Source organism: Electrophorus electricus, chromosome 5, assembly GCF_013358815.1.
Source record: "Electrophorus electricus isolate fEleEle1 chromosome 5, fEleEle1.pri, whole genome shotgun sequence".
Taxonomy (NCBI): domain Eukaryota; kingdom Metazoa; phylum Chordata; class Actinopteri; order Gymnotiformes; family Gymnotidae; genus Electrophorus; species Electrophorus electricus.
Genome location: NC_049539.1, coordinates 24,098,904 through 24,126,403, shown reverse-complemented (window position 1 = coordinate 24,126,403; position 27,500 = coordinate 24,098,904). Strand labels below are relative to the sequence as shown.

General features: G+C 44.0%; 1 protein-coding gene and 1 long non-coding RNA gene across 2 annotated transcripts in view; one reads left to right on the top strand and one right to left on the bottom strand.

Moving 5' to 3' along the window:
- Nucleotides 1-27,500, bottom strand: part of LOC113569330 (class I histocompatibility antigen, Gogo-B*0201 alpha chain-like) — a 74,137-nt gene that overhangs the window by 13,848 nt on the left and 32,789 nt on the right. The window lies entirely within an intron of this gene.
- Nucleotides 3,806-6,381, top strand: LOC118241407. Its single transcript, XR_004776061.1, has 4 exons — nt 3,806-4,203; nt 4,371-4,440; nt 5,737-6,005; nt 6,251-6,381. It is a non-coding gene; the product is annotated as an uncharacterized LOC118241407 (long non-coding RNA).

Sequence of the window (27,500 nt, the reverse complement as noted above, 5' to 3'; positions counted from 1 at the left end):
TTCCTGTATCCTCACCACAGACACTGGGACATTCCTGTATCCTCACCACAGACACTGGGACATCTGCTGTGAATCCTGGGAAGATTCTCAGGTTAACCACACAGTGGACAAACAACAGTTCTGAACTACAGAAGACAGTTCTGCAGGCCCTGGAACATTCTGGATCACACACGAGCTCTGTGCCTTCTGTGGCATTTGAAACAATATTTGAAACATAGAAAGTTTCTAAAAACAATCCTATTGTACTGAGCAACAGTGCACGTAACACTGTTCACGCTCTAGTAGAACGCAGGGTCCCATTTTGCTGTTTACGGCCCTCAAGTTACAGCTCGCCTGAACGGCGGAGTGTGCTCCGTCACACTTCCCCTATGCTAGCATCGCTGTTCCCCTAGTAACCAGTCTCGTGTCCTTATTTTGGTTCGGTTCCTGTTAGTTTCCCTCGTTTCTAGTCGCCACCTCTTATTTGTTTCACCTGTTCCTCATTTCTCCCTCGGTAGTGTGTGTTCTTAAGCCCTGTGTTTCTGTCCCTTCATTGCTGGTCATTGTTTCTACGCTCCTGTCAGTCTGTTTTCTGCTCTCTCACGGTTCGCCTGTTTCTACACGTCTGTTCTGGTTTTCCCATATATCACCCATGGCTGTCTGTCTGTGTGTTTCCCTCTAGTGTGTGTGTGTCTTTTCCCTGGTCTCTCGTGTTTAGTGTAACTCCTGTTAGTAACCTCTCTGTTTTCAGTATTGTATTCTTTCCCGTTTCCTCGTGTGTAGCTTAATTCCTCTGTAGTTTACTGGATTTAGTCCTGATCTCTGGTTTGTTCTTAGCCTGTGTTCACATTAGTTTTATTAAACCTGCTCTTAGTTTATATTGTTTTCCTGATCTTCTCTGTTGTCATGTGTCCCACAGCAGTGTTACATCCTCACAGCAGCATTACACCCTCACAGCAGCGTTACGCCCCCACAGCAGCGTTACGCCCCCACAGCAGCGTTACGTCCTAACAGCAGCATTACACCCCCACAGCAGCGTTACACCCTAACAGCAGCATTACACCCCCACAGCAGCGTTACACCCCCACAGCAGTGTTACACACCCACAGCAGCATTACACAGCAGTGTTACACACCCACAGCAGCGTTACACAGCAGTGTTACACACCCACAGCAGAGTCTCGGCTGTAACTGTAACTGGCAGAAGGACAGTTGGCCATTCCAAACACTCACATTTAGCTCTCGCCTCGAAAACAACCAAACAGAGCTGAGTGTGCAGTCACTGGACGTTTCTGTGAGAGGGGACAGTACGCTCTACGCGCGACAGGACGTTTCTATGAGAGGGGACAGTACGCTCTACGCGCGACAGGACGTGTCTATGAGAGGGGACAGTACGCTCTACATGTGACAGGACATTTCTATGAGGGGGTCAGTACGCTCTACACGTGACAGGACATTTCTATGAGGGGGTCAGTACGCTCTACACGCGACAGGACGTTTCTATGAGAGGGGACAGGACACTCTACTTGTGACAGGACGATTCTATGAGGGGGACAGGATGTTTCTATAAGAGGGGGCAGGACGCTCTACATGCAGGACGTTGCTAGAACAGAAGAGAGCAGTGGGTGTTTATGGTACTGAGTTACCTGCTACTCTGATGAGTTTAATCACAAACATGAGCTAAGTCCTTCAGCTTTTCAAACAGTTCACAAGAGAAATGCTGAGAATCACAAGAAATCAAAAGGTGATTCCTTCAGTTAATGCAGTAAAAAGACTGCTGACTAAGTGCTCGCTCGGAGTTTGGAGTTAAAACCAGCAGAAGCGCAGTGAGAGACTTTAACCCCACGTCTCAGTGAGAGTCTCACAAAACTGCAATCATAATGTAACCCCCTCTCTCTCTCTCTCTCAACTTCTCTCTCTCTCTCTCTCTCTCTCTCTCTCTCTCTCTCAACTTCTCTCTAGCTTGCAACAGGCAACGGTTTCTTCAAAAAACAAACCAGTAATCAGTTCAAACAGCTGTTTCTTAATGCCGCTGATAAGTTACAGACAGTGTTGTCCCCTTCATTCCACGATCCAATTTAGTTGCACTACACAACGCGCATAAAACTAACATTTACACAAAACAAAACTTGGGATGAATTCTGGCCTTTCTACATTTTCCAAACTAATATTTTCAAAGAAATCAAGTACAGAAACAGCCCTTTTGAGGGAGTGAATATAGTACATGAACGCAGCGGATACCGCAAACCCCACATCCATCTTAGCTAGTTAGATTACAGACTTAAAGTTACTGGCTCACAAAAATAAATGAAAAAAAGATTATTAAAGCTCACCAAACAAATGACACAGGGGCTATCACATATCTAATCTGTGAGACATGGCTGGACGCCTAAAGTTTTCTAAGGATCCGCATGAATTATTCACAACGACCAAAGCAGAAACTGATCACAGCGACCAGCAGTGTGATGGATGAACAGAAGAACAGAATCACATGTGACGAGGCAAAGACGCGTCTGGACATTAAAACCCAAAACCTTCCTCTTGTGCTGAAATAAGAGTTTGGCTCTTCCACCTGAACGTCGGACAGTGAGACAGGGAGAAACATTTCTGAAGGTGGACTGCGATTTCTTCATCACTGTAGCATTAGTTTTAAATTACATTTAGATTTGTATAATTAATACATATTACATATTAATACATATTTTTACTTAACTTCTTTATAAGGGAGAGGAGGAGACGTGAGCGTTTATCAGTGTGTGTGCCTGAGAGACGAGGAGACATGAGCGTTTATCAGTGTGTGCACCAGACGAGGAGATGTGAGCGTTTATCAGTGTGTGTGTGCCAGACGAGGAGACGTGAGCGTTTATCAGTGTGTGTCAGAGAGATGAGGAGACGTGAGCGTTTAACAGTGTGTGTGCCTGAGAGACGAGGAGACGTGAATGTTTATTAGCGTGTGCGCCAAACAGACAATACGACGTGAGCATTTATCAATGTGCATGTGTCAGATGAGGAAATGTGAGCGTTTATCAGTGTGCGCGCCACACAGATGTGGAGACGTGAGCGTTTATCAGTGTGTAACAGAGAGAAGAGGAGACGTGCACGTTTATCAGTGTGTGTGCCTGAGAGACGAGGAGACTAGAGGAGACTAGAGGAGTGAGTGATTCAGTGCAGTCTGTCCTGCTCCATAGACAATTACGTAAAGAAGCTTCAGAGAATTTGAGAAGGTGTCATGTGAACACGCCTTAACCTGTTTATCAGTGTGTACCTGTGCACTCTGAGCACAGTCATTAATGAAAAGGTCATTAAGGTCACTGTGACCATTCAAGTCCATAGAACGCTAATCAGACATTAAGTCCACTGAAAGACCTGAACTGATGTATGCGGCTGCTTTAGTTGGAGTGGAGAGTGGGAGGAGCCTATGATCTGACTATGTGTCAATCACTGATATCACCACATCAGATCAAAAGGAACTGCTTGGATTCCAAATAACACGCTAACAACAGCTTGTGATTGGTGGACTGAGGTCTAATCACACACCTCTTCACTGTGGCTATTTCCACCAGTGTCTGATCTAAACTGTATGAGGCTTTATGCTACAATCAGACGTCTGACTCTGTGATGCTACAGACACACTGGATATGAAGGTCTCAGCCTGAACCTTCTTCCACAAAGATGTGGGACATCAAAGCCGGTTCTCCATCTCTGTGGCTGTGCTCTCTCTCTCTCTCTCTCTCTCTCTCTCTCTCTCTCTCTCTCTCTCTCTCTCTCTCTCTCTCTCTCTCCTTCCAGACGCCCCCTACTGGTCATTACTGTCAATACAGCACCAGTGCGGGACCTTCACCGTTAGCCTGCATTAGCAGGACATTACATGTCATAAGCTCACAGCACTAGCGCGGAATACCCCCAACCGCAGACACGCGATCCGACAGGGGAGACGCGGATGAATAAGTGTGTAAATAAGAAGAACGCGGGCTGGCGGTGTGTTGGCACTGTGAGACGGACAGCTGTGACGCTGAGTCAGGGCGCCCGGCGTCGGTGCGGCTGTTTCCAGAGACCAGGGTGTGGCATGGTAGGAGGTCTCCGTCACAGAACGTCCCATCGCGTGTGTTTGCGTGCGGGTGAGTGGAGAGGGGCCAGAGAAGAGGACTGAGCCACAAGACAGCACGCTCTTCCTCTTCCTCTTCCTCAGCGGTGTCAGGTACACAGGAGCATCTGCCTCGTTTAGGTGAGGTGTGTGTGTGTGTGTGTGTGTGTGTGTGTGTGTGTGTGTGTGGGCTGGAGGCTCGCTTGGTTCTCGCACCCACTGACAGTTGAGAGGCTATGATGAGGCTTCTGTTGCCGTGGCATTTGTTCATCCTGTAAACACACATCTCCCCTCTCTGCTCTACCAAGGACGACCTCATGCTACACTACAGCTCCAGCAAACACGTCCATAAGCATCAAAGTGCTCTGAGTGTAGGTGGTGAGTTTCTCATCTTATTCTATTATGTGCAGGTAGGAAATAAATGTGTATCACACCATTATCTTATTGAGCCCAACACTGAGTGAATCGTGATGACACTTCAGTACTATCGCCCCCTGGAGGACACCAGCACACACACACACACACACACACACACACACACACACACACACACACACACACACACACACACACACACACACACACACACACACACACACACAGCCCTCTATGCCCTTCATATGACAGTGTTTACAGATGAGTGTAGCTGGATGTGTTTTTTAAAGTATTTAAATAGGGAAACTGCATGGCTGCTTAGAACATATTTGTCAGTGGAGGACAACATAAGCAGATATTGAACATTTAAAATGTTTTTTTTGTTTTTCAATTCTATTTTGTTTGTTTATTCTTCAGTCTCTCTACAGTAATTGTCTATGTGTATTTATCTGGGTTGTCACGGTAACTGGAGAAGGGTCCATTAAGGGAACACCCACTCATTAGTGTCTTTATGATGACTGATGGATCCTCTGTGTTTGTGTCTTCTTCTAAACAGTCTCCCGTTAGCTTTACAGTGGAGTTCTGGTTCTTGGTCATGTTGCTTCTCTGTGTTTGGTGCAGTGGTTTCTCTGCCTGTTAAGGTTTGCTGCTGGTGTTCAGTTACATCCTGTACCAGTGTGCATGAAGGACAAAGTTTATTTTCAAGGGGCACCGCTGTAAAGTCTAACCTTGACCTTAGCTAACCTCGGTTTAACCTTTGCAGATTTGATTATTCACCAGTTTACCATCAATAGTTAAGTGGGAGTTTTTGTAAAGCTTTATGGCCTACTGCGGAAAATCACAGACTCGCATAGACTAGAAAGTATAAAGAAAAGTTTAGTAAGTCGCAAGTCCATAAAATACACGTATCATTCATCTACTTATCATTTACTACCATAAATATACACACAGTTTTTCCCAATCACATGCACTCAATTTGCAAAACTCTACACACACTTCTCAGCCAGAAAGCCTAAAGTTCAGTGTGACCACACCTCTGTAATGTGTAGAAACACTTCAGCCATCACAGTTAATCACAGTTACCTGCTCTGTTCTCTATAACATGCAAAGGAGCGAGAGCATGAGCATGCAAGAAGCTGGGAAGCATCTCCGGCCCAGTGAGAGTCCGGCCCATTTAGGGGTAGCTGGAATCATTAGGACTGTGCACACTGGGAAAGTCTGAAAATATAATTGGACAATTCTTTCTTCCCATGTCTAGCAGACACACCATTGACTGTGTAATCACACTGTACTCTGCAGAGTTCACAGATGACCATCCCATGGTGGAAGAAAGCGTCTCTTTAGTCGGGAGCAAGAAGCAGAAATCACCACCCTGGTGTTGCTAAATAATGCCATCAGACTCAAATACAAACACAAATGAAGAAAGACGACACCATACTCCACATCAGAAGGAATGTTTCCACATCAACCACTGGCCACATACTGAGAAGACGTAGGAGGAGTATGAAACAAATATATTGGAGAAGAATTCTGATCATGTGAAAGAAATGTGACATGCGCGTGTACAAGTACGTATCACTTAACTGTAGAGCCTTCTGCTTTTCACTGTGGTACAGTATTGTATACACATTCACTGTGGTACAGTATTGTATACACATTCACTGTGGTACAGTAGTGTATACACATTCACTGTGGTACAGTAGTGTATACACATTCACTGTGGTACAGTAGTGTATGCACATTCACTGTGGTACAGTGTTATATACACATTCACTGTTTCACAGAACTGTAACCGGGTTATTTCTTCCTCCAGAGTATATTTAAGCATGAAATGAACGCTGACCAGATTGAAAACATCTACACTCAAGAGGCTGCTCTCAGTTTGTCCAAAAGGCACTGCAGAGACAGGAACACCAGAGGACGAAGAGCTACAGTGGACGTCCCTGCTGGTGAGGGAGGTATATGATCGGAGCCCATATGTGGGTCTGTCTGAGACAGTGTCTGCAGGCAATGTCTTGAGGAACCTAACAGGTGTAGTTTTGAGAGAGATGGGTGGGGTTGGAACGTGTCCCCTTCACAGTCTTTAGGGGGTGAAATGTCCTCCCCGGTAATTCCTGCTCACAGGATCTTGTGATTTTGTTTTTAACTGTGTGACGCGTTTTCTTCTGGCTGTTAGGATTTTAAAATAAACAATTTTAGGCCAAATCTGTCACATTTGGGTTACTGTGGTGGGCGGGAGGCGGAGTTCGTGCTGGGTGCCCCTCCCCTAATCACGGACAGTGACTACAGACTCATGGAGGAGCCACAGCACAAACGCACAGTTCTCACCAGCAGGGTAGACAGGACGCTGTAGCCTTCCGGCCACGGAGAGACCTCTGAGAGAGACTGTTAAAGAGTCTTACAGGTACTAAAGGTTGTGTCAAGATGGGATTAGTGCACTGTGTAAATAAAGCACTTTGGGTTGACTTGCAATAATGTGTGTGTGCGTGTGTGTGTCTCTGAGCTTGTTTTTGGCATATTCGTTACGTCCTCACGTGGATAATGCAGTGTGTTCCTTCAGCATACTAGTGAGGTAAACTGAATGTGTTTTCTGTAATAATGTGAAACATTGCTGGTCTGTTAGCTAGCGCAAGCCATAGCCAAACCCTGGATTAAAAATGGAAGACACATTCTGGAGTTTAGTTTGTTAGCTATAGCCAGTTAACTTGCTAGTTTTGTAACGTAACAGTAACGTGTTTTGTCATCCATAGAGCAAAGCTTCGACATTTAACCGTGTAGTCATGTGACTGCGTGATTTGTCAATTTACTACTAACGCTGCTTATCTGTTGTAAAACTGGCATGAGTGTAGTTTTTGGAGGGGGGGTTGTGTCTACCCCAAATAATTCCGGCTTACACTACCCATACGTTAGGTTAGATGTTGTGATTGGCATCCTCCCCAAAAGTTGAAATGAAATCTACACCACTGGTGACGTGACTGCAGAGTCTCATCCAGGATGGATCTGTCTTTATAGACGTTACGCCCCCTGCTGTTTGGTCAAGGAGAACTTTCTTTGTGCTGTAGATGAAAACATGTGGTCTGAGGTGTTTGCCTGTTCTGTTTGCCACTATGCTGTCTATACTGTACACTACACTACACCACACAGGCGTAATGCGTTTTTTGTGTTCTTGATTTTTGTATGGGACTGTTGTCGGGTTTTGTAGGCAGAGTCAGAAATGCACGCAGGTAAAACTCAAGTGGTTGTTGTGTTTATCAGTGTGTGTACCAGACAGGTGTGGAGACGTAAGCATTTATCAGTGTGTATGCCTTAGAAACGAGGAGACGTGTTTATCAGTGCGTGCCAGACCGACGATGCGACGTGAGCGTTTTTCAGTGTGTGTGTCAGACGAGGAGACGTGAGCGTTTATCGGTGTGTGCATCAGACCGACGAGGAGACGTGAGCATTTCTCAGTGTATGTGCCAGACCGACGTGGAGACGTGAGCATTTAGCAGTATGTGTGTCAGATGAGGAGACGTGAGCACTGCTAACGGTTACCGTGTCTGGTGTTAAATGGGCTTTAGGGAGTGAGGTGTGCCACATCACGGTGCCAAGAAGGTTAACACCAGACAGTGAGAGTACAGCAAGACAACACTGAGAGAAAGTTAAACAGAACAAGGTCTCAGCCTGAACCTTTTTCCACAAAGATGTGGGACATCAAAGCCAGTTCTCCATCTCTGTGGCTGTTCTCTCTCTCTCTCTCTCTCTCTCTCTCTCTCTCTCTCTCTCTCTCTCTCTCTCTCTCTCTCTCTCTCTCTCTCTCTCTGCTGGGAAACAGAAGTTAGTGGAGTCGCCTGCGGCATCACGTGGACCCTTATCTGTGCCGCCTATCCATCCGTCTGCAGGCTGACGGGGGGTGTGTGTGTGTGGGGGGGGGGCGCATTTAGATAAATGAATAAGTGTGTAAATAAGAAGAACGCAGGTTGGCGGTGTGTTGGCACTGTGAGACGGACAGCTGTGACGCTGAGTCAGGGCGCCCGGCGTCGGTGCAACTGTTTTCAGAGACCAGGGTGTGGCACGGTAGGAGGTCTCCGTCACAGAACGTCCCATCGCGCGTGTTTGCGTGCGGGTGAGTGGAGAGGGGCCAGAGAAGAGGACTGAGCCACAAGACAGCACGCTCTTCCTCTTCCTCTTCCTCAGCGGTGTCAGGTACACAGGAGCATCTGCCTCGTTTAGGTGAGGTGTGTGTGTGTGTGTGTGTGTGTGTGTGTGTGTGTGTGTGTGTGTGACAAAGTTTATTCTAAAGCGGCACTGCTATGCAGTCTAATTTTGAGTTTGGCAGGTTTAACTATCACACAGCTACAGTGGATAACCCTGACCAAAGAGCTACAGGGGACGTAGTTGGGGGATGAGGACATGTCCCCTTCAAAGTTTGGAGGACGGTAAAATGTCCGCCCAAACTTCTTGCTCACAGCATCCTTGTGATTTAGTTCTTAAACAGTGTGATGTGACTTCAACTGGCTCTTAGATTTGGCCAGAATTATTATTTATTTAAAAGTCTTGTTATTTTTATAAAATGATGGTTGTGTACTGTGGAGGGAGGTACTGGGAGCCCATCCACTAATCACAGAGTTACTACAGATTCATGGAGGAGCATAAACGCTCAGCTCTCAGATAAAAAGATGGTGTCTAGTGGGATTAGTGCGCTGTGGAAATAAAGCACTTTGACTCACAGTAGTGTGTACTGGTGTGTGTCTCTGAGTTTGGTGTTTCTGGCACATCGTTAAGTCCTCGCGCATGTCTGACATGTGGAATGCAGTCTGTGTTCCTTTAACACACCAGCTCCACTTTCAAACATTTAAAAGTGAGGTAGACTAAATGTGCTTTCTGCAATAACGTGAGACACTGACAGACCTGACGTCTGAGATTGTTTTTGTCCCAGAGGAAGCACATGTTGACCTTTGTCTTCCCTAACTGACACCTAGGTAACGGAGTAGGAACTGGAACGCAAATGGCAAACCAACACACAGAAACATGCAGAATCGATATTATCCACCAGGTGGCAGCATTTCAGAGTCTAGCGCTTCACTGTCTGGCTTTTTCCACTCTATAATCAGCACTTCAGCACTAGCTGAGTTTTTATATTTGGAAAGCTGTAATAACTAAAACAAATTTAGGTTTGCTTTAGTTAATCTTTTCTAAATTATGTTACTGTTTTTCACTTATATTGCATAAAACCAAACTACCTGAAATACACAAGTGATACACTGCTAATGCCACAGGTATTTAATACACAAAAGGTTAATGTAAAAATATGTAAGCATCTATTCAAAATATTTGATGTTTTTGGCACACATCTAAACATTTATTATAATCCGCATTTAACCATACAAATGGATATTAAAGGCTTTTTATAATTAAAAGTATTTTCCTGGTCATGGTGTATTGCTCATGTGTTACACTCCTCACCGTTACACAAGTAATGAATGTTAGGACCTGCTGTGTGGAGTTTAGTCATTCATGTACTGAGTGTGTTTATTCTCACCGTTAGTCTGATTGAAGCGTCCCATTATATTACTAATGCTGACTTTGAAGGTCTCCTGAGCACCCTCCTGTTTCTGTGTCTCAGTATTCCAGTAGTCTGCACCCTCACTCTTCTTTATCCACTCTGACTTTGGGATCATCTTCCTGATGATGTTGTCATAGTACACAAACTGCTCCTCATCCACCAGACCCACAATAGTGAACTCTGGGAAATTGATTCCTGGTGTGACTGCAGTGTAGAAGTACTGCAGAGAATGGGAACCTGTAAAAGTTTAAAGAATCATGTAAATTAGCATTTTCTGACTGAAAATGGCTCACAAAAAAACAAAACATCAAAATCACATTAAACTGACATTTTATTTATTTTCAAATTCTTCTTAATTCTGTTTTACAAACAGTGCTTAATCTGGCAAGTAAATGATAAACCTCCAACATGCAGGCACTTAATCTGATTTACTGACAGCTGTACCTGCCCGCTGAATAAATTAGCATTAATGAGCTACACTGCGGAAAATCATTAGTTAATCATTAACGAGCTAAGGAAAACATTATTTTACACTATAATACAATATGGGGCAAAAAATACAAAAATAGTGTGAATTACGGACTAAATAACAATCACAGCTCAAAACTTGTGTCTCAAGACTGCTGACTACTGAATATTGCTGACTCTGCATACTGAGGCTTGTCTACACTAGATAGAGATAAATCCAAAAATTCCATTAAATTTACAGAAATGCAGCAAAGTAAAGATCAGTTAAGTTACTACTTTATCTGAAGTCACAGAAGGCTGCAAAGAGACTCTCAGGATCACAACAAAGCATTTAACAGCTGCTCTGCTGTGTCAGCGCCTCGACTCTTACCAGCAGCTTTTTATTATTGCTGTATTTAGACATCTCATTACCATGTTCTGTTTTGTTTCTTTATTCCATTATGGAGAACAAAGACTCTCTGCACTTGCACTCACATCTCTCTCCCTCCCTGCTGACGTCACATTTGTAATTAAAACATTTAACACATTTCAAATAGGAACACACGTATTAAGAGTGCAACAAAACTTGTATGCTTCAATTAAGGTTTCCAAATATTCCAAATATTTAAGCTGTAATGATGGGGATCAGGACAAGCTTTACAGTATTACATGGGAATTGGAATAAAATGTCTGTTAACATAGCAGTAATGCTGTGAGCGTGGACATACATATAGTTTAATCCAAAACATTCTCAGCCTACTGCTGGGGTACAAGGGAACAGAGTAGAGACAGGGATAAAGCACAAAGGTGTGGGGTGGGGATGGTGTTGGGGATATCAGGGAATGTGTGGGATGAGGATAGTGTGAGGGTTATCAAGAGATGGGTGGGGTATGAAGGTGTAAGGGATGTTGGGGGATGAGTGGGATGAGGACAGTGACCAGTCCTATGACCAGGACAATACAAGACACCCTGAGGCATTATGTGTATGTGAGGAGATGCATATTTAACAGATTCTGCACAGTTACTTCCTTCATCTGCGCTTCTTTTACGACGATTGGCCTTAGGACAGCCTGTAAAGATTAAAGAGTATATGTGCTTGAACTGACCATAAATGGTTAGGGTTATACTTACAGGGAGTGAGGTCTAATGCTCATGAGTTAAAGAGTGGAGCAGCTACAAACTTTTGGTTCAGAGAGAATGCAGAAAAAACAACAGAATGAACAGAATGTTGTTTGGTTTCCCATTAAAGTTTGAATCGATCTACAGAGCTGTATGGAGATGAAATTCTGTCCCCACTCGAGGGACAACCCCCGGCAGGCTGGTCGGTCTCCGACCCAGCCAATGACTGGGGGACTGGTTGGAGTTCCTTCCCTCTTCCCCAGACTAGTGAATGTGTGTGGTGGTGTTCATGTGCCTGTCCCTGTCACTGTGTCTGTCCCAATTACACTAAATGTATCGGTCACTTTGTTCCCCTTTGTGTCTGTGTCCGTGCCCGTTAGTGTGCGTCCCTGTGTCTGTCATCGTTTTGGTCCTTCCCCCCGCTACCCTGCTCGCGCTGGCCCGTGGCGGGTTGTCTGGTCCTCGCCTTTTGCCGTTGGTCTCAGGGCCACAGCCCAGTAGGCTGGCACCCCGGGAATCGCACCCTTGGGGGGGGGGGGGGGGGGGGGTTGGATGGATGCATGTTAGATTGATATTAAAACGTATGTTTTTGTTTAACATGCCTCATCCCCGCATCCTCCTTAACCCGTAAAACGTTACACTATGATTTTACTTTGAAGTGTTTTTACTCCAGGAATTTGGAGCAATGGAATAGAAAATATGTTTGAAATACAAACCCTTCCAGTGGGTCATTATATTTTTTTCCTCACGCTCAAGCCTTCTACCAAAGACCTCAGTTAAGAGTGCAGCGCACTATTACAGTTCCTACTGCACTCTTCTGCACTGAGAATGATGTTATCATTCCTGGGATCTGTTGGAGCCAGTTCTACAGCTTAGGGGTCACAGCCCCAATTGCACATATCACCACTGAGACAACTTTGGTGTTAACCTTCCACATTCTATCACCTGTTGGTACCATGTCAATCCAGCACCATCAGCAACCCATAGAGCAAACTCGCGTCAGTGGGTAACTCTAAAAGCACGCAGAATTCGGGAGTTTTAAATACCTTGATCAACAGAAACTTATTATTCACTTTCATCTCCTTTCTCACACACACACTGTAACGCTGAGTGGTAAGGAGGAGGATGCATGTGCAGAAAAGAATGAGATTTATCACGGGCAAATCCAGAGTCATAGTCGTAAGGGGTAGTCCAGGGTCATAGATCCAATATGGAGATTACGGGGATACATTATCAAACAAACAAAATACATGAAGACAAACAGGGGAAGCAGGCTATAACAAAGGCTAGGAGTACAAACTTAAATACATGCATATACAGGCTTTCAAATCATGAATCACTAAGAGGAAAAGAAGACAGATGTGTGCCAGTCTTATATAATAATAATAATAATAATAATAATAATAAGTGGTAATATTTGGGTGAAAAGGGGAATTGAGTTGGAGACAAGTTCGAGATCATTTGAAATGTCATGCTTATACCACATTAAAAATATTTTTTATGTTTTGCGTGATAATTATACATGATTATCCTTTCATGTATGTTAAGTAACTATTCTGAGTTTGATAAGAAATGTACATGGTAACTCTATAGCATATTTTGAAGCTAATAATTCTACATGGCATAAGATTCTCATTTGGACCTTTTGTGTATAGGTGATAAAGGCCTTTAATGGGACAGCACTAAGAAATTCATGATCTCTAAATAGAGTTCCCACATCTGTACCCTACCTTAACTTTGTGTTGCTCTGGTATTATTTTAAATCTGTTTTTGAATATTTTGAAAACGATAAAAAACGAGTTAGTTTATAATCAATTTAATTAAACATGAAAACATCACCACCTCAAACGTTTTAGCTCAAAGCGATCAATTCCTTTAGTTTTTGCCATTTCTAATTGCACAGCATTAATAATTCCCTGCTCTGCATTAGCTATTCCTCAGAGAACATCACCAAGCAGAAGTCTCCAAGCAGAACCAGCGTCCCACGGTTAAAAACGCAACCAACCTGACAAAGATTTCATGAAGGACGCACGGAACACACTACTGGAAGAAGAGATTTCATGAGACTACTTACTGACCAAATGCCGAAAACCGATTACAAAGATAAATCAGCATAGTTGCATTTAGGAATGTATTCTTTAATTCCTGTAAGATGCCCGGGAAAACCTTTACGCGGGGTTTTCTCTGTTTACAAACACAATACAATCAACAGTGCACTTAAAACCTTAAAACCTTTTTCTCGAGTTACTCCTCCAGCTTTATAAAACTGAACCGACGACTATTAGACTTCCAGTCTATTATCGATAATACGTACAAATGGGCCTAGATCACTTAATTTTAAGTGATAATGTGGCATTCCCGTAGTGTAAAACTTTATGAGGTAGATTCCCAGACCCAGATCAGGCCTAGCCGTACACGAATAAAAGTCTCCAATGCTGCTTCACCAGGGACATCGCAATTTAGGTTTAATTAGACAAATTACTTAACAAATTAATTAACACAACGCTCATGGTTCGATCCTCATGAAGCATATATACTGTCTATCATACTAATCAGACTATAGGTAACCTAAAAAAATTCTGGATAAAAATGTCTATATGTGACTATATGTTTGGAGATACCGTGCAAGACATCTGCTGAACATGTTAATAAAACCGACTGCGATGTTAACAGGGTACACAGTTCTAAGTATTAATTTCGATCTTACCTGCCAGATGAACATTAAACGCAAGGAAAATGAGGGCTTTCATGATCACGCCCCCATCCATCTTTGCGTACATTTCAAGGCCAAACGATTTGCAGTTTTAGCCTGTTAATAAAAGGTTTCAGTATATGAGAAGATCTATCCGCGCTCCTCGTCTGTCTGGGCAGTAAGACTTGCTTGTCACCGTGAGGAAAGTTCATATGGAAAAATTCTGTCCAATGAGAATCAGGATTCAGGCGCAGAGTCATGAGTCACTAAGGAGAAAAGAAGAGAGGAGGTTGAATTCGAAAGCGCCCGTTTTTTTCCCCACGATGAAGGTGCTTTAGTAGCAGCAGGATTTTTTTGTGTTTTTGTAAAGGGTTAGGCTTCATCAGTTTGTGTAGTTTAATGTTATTATATATATTATTATATAATTATATAATTATTATATATTATATAATAATGTTATTATTTATATATACTACTGTATTAGGAATGACTGTATTAAATATGTACAAAGGCTCACGATAACATAACGATAAATAACGATAACATAACGATAAATAACAACTTAAATTGGATTGCAAATGTAAGCTTTCACAAGGCATTTGATGTTTTTGATATTTTGTAAACATATCTTCACAGTGGGGAACTAGTTTCTCTATTCAAACAAAATCCTGGCATTGTTTTTGTTTTTTGTTTGTTTGTTTGTTTGTTTGTGCAACCTGTTCATAGAATTAGTAGAAATGTTGGTAGAAATGGTCATCTCTGATAATGTTTTCTTCTTGATGTTCACTAGATTTATTCCCACCCAGGACGACCCATGAACAGAGCAATTGCATCTACACATCACGCATACACCATAGAACCATTTACAATCCATCATCTCTGCTACACCACACACCATGATCCAATCCATCTAACAAGCTGCATGATTTACACCAAAAACATATTACATTGATAAATAGTGTAACTGCTATATGTTAACACATGCTGACATTGTGTAACACATGCTGACATTGGTGGACTCTTGATGGGACCAGGTTAAAGGCTGACATGCATTGTTTGGCATAAATGTTAATTGTGTTTGTTCAATCATGTGTAAGCCTTGATTCATCAAAACACTCACAGTACACTCAACTGGATGAATGTGGTACATTCATCTGAGATTTGTCAGGACAGTGATACCATGTTGCCAAAACCCGTTGGTGTAAAATGAAGTGTGGATTTTAATTCTCTGGATATCAAGTGTTACTTGTTTCATTTTGTTGTTGTTCTTGTTGTTTTGTTTTGTTTTTACAGTTTTTGATCTTTCCAAGCACTTTGGTGCACAGTGAAGTTCTGCCAGAACACATTCTTTCAAATAATATGTGCAATACAAAAAATGTAATTTGTTAGAGAGATCGTGTGCATATCGTTCCTCTGTGTGTGTATTAATGTCAGTATCACAACCACATAACAGGACAACACAAGCACTAGCCACAGTAAAGGGCCCTTTTAATATTTAGATTTTACCGAAAGCCTTGATTACCTGTTGTAATTAAATAATTGTGAAGAATTCTGTCACAAAGGTAGAGAACCTAATTTGCATAGCCAGAAAAACCAGTAACCACTAAGTGAACTTAATAAAATCAAATGTGACTTCCTATGATAGGCATATAATCATATTAATGGACTTTTGTTCTAATTTGATAGGCAGCATGTCATTGTAACTAAGGCTGAAGGCAGCCACCCTACCCATGACTCAAACTGAGGGCTGACAGATGGTAAATATAAGCTCTGACCACCGGATCAAACAGGCAGCTCTCTGGCAAAAGCAGCCAGAGCAATACATAATAATGTAATATTACATAATATATATAATCAATTTTATTTATAGGCGCCTTTCAGGATACTCAATGACACTTTACAATACAAGACCAAATGAAAACATGATAAGAATTATTAGAATAGCAGGCTAAAATCACCAGAATAATAAAATGACAACACAGTGGATAAACGAAAATAAAATGAGAGATTAAGACATGGTAAAAGTTACAGTGTTGAGTGACAGGACAAAACACAATTATGATAACAAAGCAATGAGGCAATAAGAAGAAAAAAGAATAACAGATCAGGAAAGTCAGAATGAAAGAGAAGGTTTTCAATGCTTTTGGCAGGTGGAAAGTGATCGGCAGAGACGGGGGTGCAAGGGAACGAAATTCCATGGCCTATTTACCTAAGAGTACCCATTTAAACGTCCTAAGTGGCGGTCCTAAGAGGCGGTCCTAAGAGTACCCATTTAAACGTCCTAAGTGGCGTTCCTAAGAGTACCCATTTAAACTTCCTAAGTGGCAGTCCTAAGAGTACCCATTTAAACTTCCTAAGTGGCGGTCCTAAGAGTACCCATTTAAACTTCCTAAGTGGCGTTCCTAAGAGTACCCATTTAAACTTCCTAAGTGGCGTTCCTAAGAGTACCCATTTAAACTTCCTAAGTGGCGTCCCTAAGAGTACCCATTTAAACTTCCTAAGTGACGGTCCCTAAGATTACCCATTTAAACTTCCTAAGTGGCGTTCCTAAGAGTACCCATTTAAACTTCCTAAGTGGCATTCCTAAGAGTACCCATTTAAACTTCCTAAGTGACAGTCATGTTTTGCTATATTGCTGAATGCATTCTAAATTATCTGCAAATCAGGTCCTCAGTTCAACAGGAATCACCAAATTAAAGTGTTTGCTTCTTCCTGTTCTTTTGGTTGTTGTTTTGCTAGGCTTCCTCCTTCATATTCACATAGGAAAGAGAGCCTACAGGATGTTAAAGACCTTTACAAGCAAATGGAAATGGAGCAACATTTAAAAGTGTCAAGAACTAAGTAAATGAAGTTAGACTAGTATAGAGTGGAGCAGATGGTGGTTTGCTACAGAGGAATAATGAAAGCAGTCAATGACGACTCCACACGCACGAGAGAAAGTGGGACAAGTGGGAAGGGGAGTGAACCGTTACAAGAAGGTCCCACACTGGGATGACAGAATCATCTACACTGTACAAATGTCTCCTAAAATGTGATTCTCTTAATTCACAATAATAAACACACACATTTTATAATTGGTTTAAACAATGACCATTGCTGGAGAATAGTTTGAATGCCCTTATATTTATAAGTGAAAATAATAAGCCTTAATTAGCAATAACCTCAACTATGTGCTTTCATTAGACGCTAATTTGGCCTTTTCTATATGTCCCTTTCACACACTTACATCTTGTTTCTCTACTGTATGTGAGATGTGATTCTTATAAAGCTTTTACAGACCTTTTGCATAATAGCTTGCATTTAGACTTTTTAACATTTAACATTTAAACTGGAACAACTGGCTCTAGTTATCCTCATCTGAAGAGGTCATTATACTAGAGGCTCATGTAGTTCTTCCATCAATCTTATTGATTGATTGATCCATGTGTTCAGTAAACTCATGATTGGATTAACTGTGTAGGCTACATAGGTTGCAACCTAGTGCCTCATAGTCACAGGGGACCTCGCACCAATGGGTTAAATAAGTTTAATGTTTACCATGCTTGCTTTTTAGTCAGTTACTTTATATCCATTTACTGTATGCACACGATCCCGCAAGATAGAGAGTGCACTAAGACACTGTTTGTTTACTATTAGATTCTATTTTTGTTTAGCAATTCATCAATTCATTTTTTGATCAATGTAAAAAAAAAATGTATTACATCATGGCAATTCTTATGAAATTTGTAGTCCTGTACAAAATGTGTGTCTATACGTTTTGCTTTCTTGTTGCAGCACAGTTAGCACAGACATACTATTTTATTGCTTTGTATTGGCTTATTCCTTATGCCGTTAATGGTTTAATATTGCATATGTAAGATTTTCATCTTAATGAGCCTCAGACTTTTCACAAAAGGGCATATTCCAGCCCTGAGTACACTGTAAAATGCCCCGAGTACAGTGTAAAATGTGTTAAATAAAGTATTTTTATTTATTTTATAACTCCGATGAACAGCTGAACAAAATTGGGGATCCCTTCATGCAGAATCCAAAGCTTTCTAAAGGCTTCATCGTATTCTCACAACTTCTACTTCACAGTAGAAGTTTAATGCAGGCCCACATGATGGCCGTGCACTTTTTAAAAACTTGGCTATGCAGGATAATACACAGCATCACCAGTTGCTTGGCAGAAATGCAGTAAGCAGGCTGCTCTCTAAAGTGAAAGTAGAAGAGTTATGAGAAAAGGCCAGTGTTACTGGAAAGTTTATCTGAGGTTTTCTCAAGAGGGAACGTCTGAGTTGAAGTTATGTGATTTGTCAGGAATCCTGTGTGAAAATGATCTGATCATCACCGCATGCAGTTCCTGGTCACTAAAGTCTCCCACAACTGCATCACTCCAGCGATAAGATGAATAGACTCTTCAGCATGTTTAGTGCTGCATTTAGTTAATTGTTGGAAAAGCAAAGTTTCAGAACTACCCCCAATTTACATCACCTCATATACGCAAAAGCTAATGGCTTTACACATTTTCAAATTGTAGTGTCTTGATATAGAATCAAATTGTAGAGGTTATGAATGATTAATTGATAGAGCTTTGCATGCCAGAGCTAGTACTAATCAAACTGTACATTTACATTTTAAAGGCTATGACCACCTTTATGAAAACATGTCTCTATATGACTTTACAGAGAGTAGCTTGAATATATGTTTGCTTTTTCTGTTCAGTCTCCCTGTTCAGAAATTAGCCCTCAGGTGATGTTTCTGTGTCCTTAAAATGCTTCTTCATAATTTCTGTTCATCTTTTTTATGAAATAATATGTTCACAATGTAAAACTTCACAATGTAAAAATTCTCTGTCTCTTTCTTTTATATATATATATATATGTATCTTATATATATATATATATATATATATATATATATATATATATATATATGTATGTATGTAATATGTGTTTAGTTTTATGTGGGCAAGTGATGCCAAACTTGTTTACATGCCGCTACTGTTTGGTGAAGTCCCTGGAATTCCAGATAGGACGCAGAAACACTTTTGGTATGTTATAAAAATGCAGAACAGGATCCCCCTACAGGAACCCTTATTTACTACAGTTACAGTCATCTAAAAATCCTCTCCAGCTGCTGAGGCGTGTGTTATCGGAAACTGGAATTATATTTGCAAAGCCAGACTCAGTGAAGTTTCTACAATATTATAAGTTAACATTTTGTCAGAAAACAACCATGTTTGATAACTGATTAATTGTAATGATTTTTGATAACTATATCAGGAAATTATGTCTGAAATTATGTCTGAATGTAAACAACTTGGTTACACGTAGAAAACAATTTATTATTATGTAGATGTCAACATTCTTAAATCTTTTAAAATGAAATTACGAAAGTATTCCAGTGTAAAATAAATGTATTGTGAAAATTTGCATCTTTTAATCATTCATAAGCCAAATATGAGTGACGCAGGGCAAGGATGCTGAAACGTCTCTCGACAAGACATTTATTCGAAAAGACGAAACACGAAGAAACAGCAATCGTGACCGCACTCGCATGAAACAAACCAGCGTAATGTAAACGATCAAAAATGAACACGAGCATACACATGAACATTTACACGAACATGGACTGTGAACAATGAACGTCCACACCAAAGCTGACATGAACAATAAGCGTTACAAAACACAGGGGCTTAAATGCAGACAGAGGATATAAAGCCACAGGTTTCAGTGTAGTGCAATACTAACGTACGATAGGGAACATTCTCATATTACACTGCACATAGCAATAATAACAACTATGTGCTGCAGTTTTAACTAGTTATCTATAAGGAGGGGTGATTGAGGTGAGTAATAGTTCTTGTCCACTGTGCAGAGACTGTGTATGAAGGAAAACAGCACAGGACATCAGTGATATTCTAGTGCCATGTTATGGCCGCAAAGGGAGGAGTTGTTTGTTGGTTGAATCATCCGAAAGCTTCTGAAGGTGGCTTGACTCCTAGTTGGACCCCGAAGCGGGTACACACTGTTTTCAGTGTTCAGGATGAACAGGAAATTAGAGAGGATGGTCCCCTGAGGGGCCCCTGTGCTGTGCATCAGTGTCTCTTACAGGCTGCTCTCTAGTCTCATGTACTGTGGTATGAGTTCCCTAGTGGAGCATCCAGCATCCATGAGTTTGTCTCCCAGCAATAAAGGCTGCATGGTACTGGAGAAGGCAAAGAACATGACTCTGACAGTGCCCCTAGTCTTGTCAAGAAGAAGGTGGTAGGACCAGCCTCTCCAAGGTCTTCATCATGTGTGATGTTAATGCCACGAGCCTGGAATATAACATGGTGTTTAGATGCATGTTTTTAAAAGAATGAATTAATAAATATATGAACAAACAAATAAATTGTGAAAGCCCGAGAGACACAGGGCAAGGAGCTGGATGCAAAAGCCTCTCTCGACACAGTCATTTATTAGCACGGCGAAACACGAAGTGTAACTGTAACGAGTGGAGGCTAAGCAGGATGCGGGGATGAGGCAGGTTAAACAAACACATACGTTTATTCACATGGAAACAAGCACTACATAGTAATGAAACTAACATAATATCAAACACCGACAACAGACAACAGAACCATAAGGGTTTATATACACACGTAAATGACAGGCAGTTACAAACAGGTGTGACACACGGGGGGTGTGGCCACACAGACAAACACACACACACACACACACACACACACACACACAAACACAGGGAGACACGTGGGAGGAGGTGCCGTACCATGACAGAGCGCCTCCTCAAGGGCGCGACTGCCGGCGCGTCAGCCTATCGGGCTGTGGCCCTGAAGCCGATGCCAAACGGCGAAGCCGGAGGTCCGAGCGACCCCACGCGGGCCGGGCCGAGCAGGACAGAGGGAGGAAGGACAGTGACCATGACAACAACAGACACAGGAACGGACACGCTGGCAGCCACAGGCACAGACACAAAGGGGGACAGAGCGACTGGGACGGGTACAAAACTACACAAAGGAGCCCCGGCCTGTCCCCCAGTCGTAGGGGGGCTTGAGTCCTACCCGCCTGTGGGGGGGTCGCCCCTCACCGATTTGGGGGCAGTGACTTCTGTGCACCCATTTCAGGAGGCACACCAGTAACTTTGCCAGTCTCTGGGGTGGGCACTGGTGACGCCTCCCCTTTGGCCTTTCTACGAGGCTTAGGTACCGGCACACGAGTTCCTGCGTTGTATGTTGTACGCTGTATGCCCTGGTAGAGGGAGTCTCCTCCTCGGATGAGGTCGCCTCTAGGAGTTTTGCGTGTGCTTAGGTGAAACCTCCTGGGCGGAGCTTTGGACGGTGTCGTACGTGGCGGATACTCGTCGATCCCGGAGACAACAGAGTGAACATCACTGTCCGCGAGAGAATCTCCATGGAGGACCTCCTTCACCTCCATCGGTGGATCCTCCCCATAATCGGACCCCAAGTCCGACCGCAGACTGACGACGCTGTATTCCCCTCTCTCTCAGTGTAGCCCTCAGGATGGTCCATGTAGGGGTTGTAGGACCCAGCAGAGTCCACGTCCGAGTGCCGGTTATCGTAGTCCGGCTATCGTAGTCCCGGACCTTACACAGGGCCCCCCAAAATCCTCCATTGGGACCCATGGAGCGAGGCCAGGATGAGCGAAGGTCTCTCCACAGGACGGGAAGAGTCCACGGAGTCCGACTCCGAGGACTGGAAATCATTATACAGGTCCTGGTAGCCAGACATGGTTTCGCACGACTCCCCCGCTTCCGCACCTGAACCACTCTCACCTGGACCACTCTCACCTGGACCACTCTCACATGGGCCACTCTCACCTGGGCCACTCTCACCTGAACCACACTTACCTGGACCGGTCTCACCTGGACCACTCTCACCTGGGCCACACTCACCTGGACCACACTCACCTGGACCACTCTCACCTGGGCCATTCTCACCTGGACCACACTTACCTGGACCACTCTCACCTGGACCACTTTTACCTGGACCACTCTCACCTGGACCACTCTCACATGGGCCACACTCAAATGGACCACTCTCACCTGGACCACTCTCACCTGGACCACTCTCACATGGGCCACTCTCACCTGGGCCACACTCACCTGGACCACACTCACCTGGACCACTCTCACCTGGACCACTTTCACCTGGACCACTCTCACCTGGACCACTCTCACATGGGCCACTCTCACCTGGGCCACACTCACCTGGACCACTCTCACCTGGGCCACACTCACCTGGACCGGTCTCACCTGGACCACTCTCACCTGGACCGGTCTCACCTGGACCACTCTCACCTGGGCCACACTCACCTGGACCACATTCACCTGGACCACTCTCACCTGGACCACTCTCACCTGGACCACACTTACCTGGACCACTCTCACCTGGACCACTTTCACCTGGACCACTCTCACATGGGCCACTCTCACCTGGGCCACTCTCACCTGGACCACTCTCACCTGGGCCATTCTTACCTGGACCACTCTCACCTGGACCACTCTCACCTGGGCCATTCTTACCTGGACCACTCTCACCTGGGCCATTCTTACCTGGACCACACTTACCTGGACCACTCTCACCTGGACCACTTTCACCTGGACCACTCTCACCTGGACCAATCTCCCCTAATGTGGGAGTCACGAGGGTGCCCGAGAACACAGGGGGCATATACATACGTAAATGACAGGCAATTACAAACAGGTGTGACATATAGGGGGCGTGGCCACACGGACGAACACACACACACAAACACGGGGAGACACTTGGGAAGAGGGGCCGACTGTGACTGTAACAATACACTTTATCAGCACTCACACACAACAGTCCAGTGCAGCGTGACATAAACAACAAACAATGAACAAGTCACACATACGTCCACGCACACATACACGCACACATGCGAACACGTGGGTGCACACGCACACAGAGCACACATACACACACACACACAAATACACACACATACACACATACGCACGCACATATGCACAAACATACGTGCACACACACACACAGGTACACACACATACGCACGCGCATATGTACACTCATACGTGCACGCACACACACACAAAAATACACACACACATACACAGGCACACACACATACACATATACACATATACGCAGGCACACACACACACGCAAATATGCTCGCGCACACATACACGCGCACACACATGCACATACATATACAGACGCACACATACATACACACACACACACGCACATATGCACGCACACACATACATATACCTGCACACACACACACACACACACACACATACGCGGACACACACACACTACGTGCACACACATACGCGCACACGTGTACACACGCACACACGCACATACACACATATGCACGCACATACGTGCACACACACACACACACACACACACACACACACACACACACACACACACACACGCACACACATACGCACACACATACGCACACACATATGCACATACAAGCACACACACACATACACGTACACACACGCACGAAGGTACACACATAGGCACACACATATGCACACATGCACATATGCACGCACACACATATATGCACATACACACACGCACATACCCGCACATACAGACATATGCACACGCACACACGAATACGCACACATACACACAAGCGCACACGCACACACATGCACACACACATATACACAAACATATACACACACACACGAGCACAAATATGCATGCACACACGCAAATGTGCACACACATACGCACACATGCAGGCACACACACAAACACACACGCTCAGACATATGCACATACACGCACACACATACGCACATACACATACGCACATACACACATATGCGAACACGCGCGCGTGCGCACGCACGCGTGCGCACACGCACACAGAGCACACACACATACACATTCACACACATACGTACACGCACGCACACACACACACACACACACACACACAAATATACAATCACATGCAAATATGCACGCACACACACACACATACAAATATACACATACACATATACAATCACACGCAAATATGCACGCACACACATACGCACACATACATACACACATGCACGCACATATGCACGCACACACATACGCGCACACACACACAAGCACGCGCACACGTACACACGCACAAAAGAACACACGCACATACACATAGGTACACACAAACACATACACACATATGCACGCACACACACACGCACATACACGTGCACACACACGTGCACACACGCACATACGTACGCACACATACATACACAGATGCACACATACATACACACACACGCACACACATACACACACACACATACACATATGCACACATACACAAACACGCACATACGTGCACACACACACATACACACTTACACACACGCGCACACACACACACATACACACACATATGCACGCACACACACGCACGCACACATATGCACACACATATGTGCACACAGACATACACACACACGCAGGCACACACACATACACACACACATACGCACATACAAATACACAAGCACGCACACACACAAGCACACATATACATATACACACATACACAAACGCACGTAGCTACACACATACATACGCACACATACACAAGTACACACACGCACGTTGCTACACACATACATACATACGCACACACACACATATGCACGCACACACATATATGCACATACACACACATATGCGCAAGCGCACACGCACACACACACACATACACGCGCACACACACAAACACACACATATACACACACACATGCACACACGCGCAAATATGCACGCATACACGCAAATGTGCACATAAATACACACATACACGCACACACACACACGTGCACACACATACGCTCACACATACGCACATACACGCACACACACGTGCACACGTGCACATACATACACACACACGCACATATGCACACACACATAGATACACACATGCACATACACATACGCGCACACACACACACATATACACACAAATATATACACACACATACACACATACACATATACACATACACATACACATACAGACAGATACGTAGGCACACACACACACGCAAATATGCAAGCACACACATATGCACATACACGCGCACACACACACACACATACGCGCACACAAATGCACTTACGTGCACACGTGTACACACGCGCACACAAACAAACACACATGCACATACGCAGGCACACACACACACATACACACACGCATGCACAAGCACACATATGCACACATACATACTTGCACACACATATGCATATACAAGCACACATGCACGCATGCACGCACACACATACGCACACACACGTACACATACACACGTACACACACGCACATAGGTATACACATACGCACATTCATACACACACACACACACATATTCACGCACAGACAAATACGCACATACACACACGCACATACACACATACGCACAAGCACACACACACACGCATACACGCGTACACACACACGCACACACACAAATATACATGCACACACGTAAATGTGCACACAAATACACATACACGCACACATGCACGCACAGACACACACACATGCGAGCACACACACATATGCTCGTACGTACACACACATACGCACCTACACACACATGCACGCATGCACACACACACACACACACACACACACATACGCGCACGCACACACACTACGCGCACACACATACGCGCACACGTGTACACACGCCCACACGCACATACACACATATGCACGCACATACGTGCACGCACACACACACACACACACACACACACACATGCACACACATACGCACACACATACGCACACACATACAAGCACACACACACATACACGTACACACACGCATGAAGGTACACACATAGGCACACACATATGCACACATGCACATATGCACATACACACACGCACATACCCGCACATACAGACATATGCACACGCACACACGAATACGCGCACATATACACAAGCGCACACGCACACACATGCACACACACATATACACAAACATATACACACACATGTGCACAAATATGCATGCACACACGCAAATGTGCACACAAATACGCACACATGCAGGCACACACACACACACACACGCTCACACATATGCACATACACGCACACACATACGCACATACACATACGCACATACACACACATGCGAATACGCGCGCGTGCGCACACACACACAGAGCACACACACATACACATTCACACACATGTACACACACATACGCAAGCACATATGCACACACATACGTGTATGCACACACACACACACACAGTCATGCACACACACGCTCATACATATGCACATACACATACACACACACATGCACACATGCGAACATACGCATGCACACAAACATTCACACACACACGCACATACAAATTCACACACATACACACACACACACACACACACACACGCACATACACATATGCACATACACACACATGCGAACACGCGCGCACGCACACACACAAAGCACACACACGCACATACACATTCACAGACATACATACACGGATACACACACGCACATATGCACACACATACGTACACGCACACACACACACACACACATAAATATTCACACACGCATACGCAGGAACACACACACACATACAAATATACACATACACATATACAATCACACGCAAATATGCACGCACACACATACGCACACATACATACACACATGCACGCACATATGCACGCACACACATACGCGCACACACACACACAAGCACGCGCACACATGTACACACGCACAAACGAACACACGCACATACACATAGGTACACACACACACATACACACATATGCACGCACACACACACACGCACATAAACGTGCACTCACACGTGCACACACGCACATACGTACGCACACATACAAACACAGATGCACACATAAATACATACACACGCACGCACATATACACGCACACACATACACATATGCACACATACACAAACACGCACATACGTGCACACACACACATACACGCTTACACACACGCGTGCACACACACACATACACACACATATGCACGCACACACACGCACGCACACATATGCACACACATACGCACATACAAATACACACGCACGCACACACACATACACACATATACATATACACACATACACAAACGCACGTAGCTACACACATACATATGCACACATACACAAGTACACACACGCACGTAGCTACACA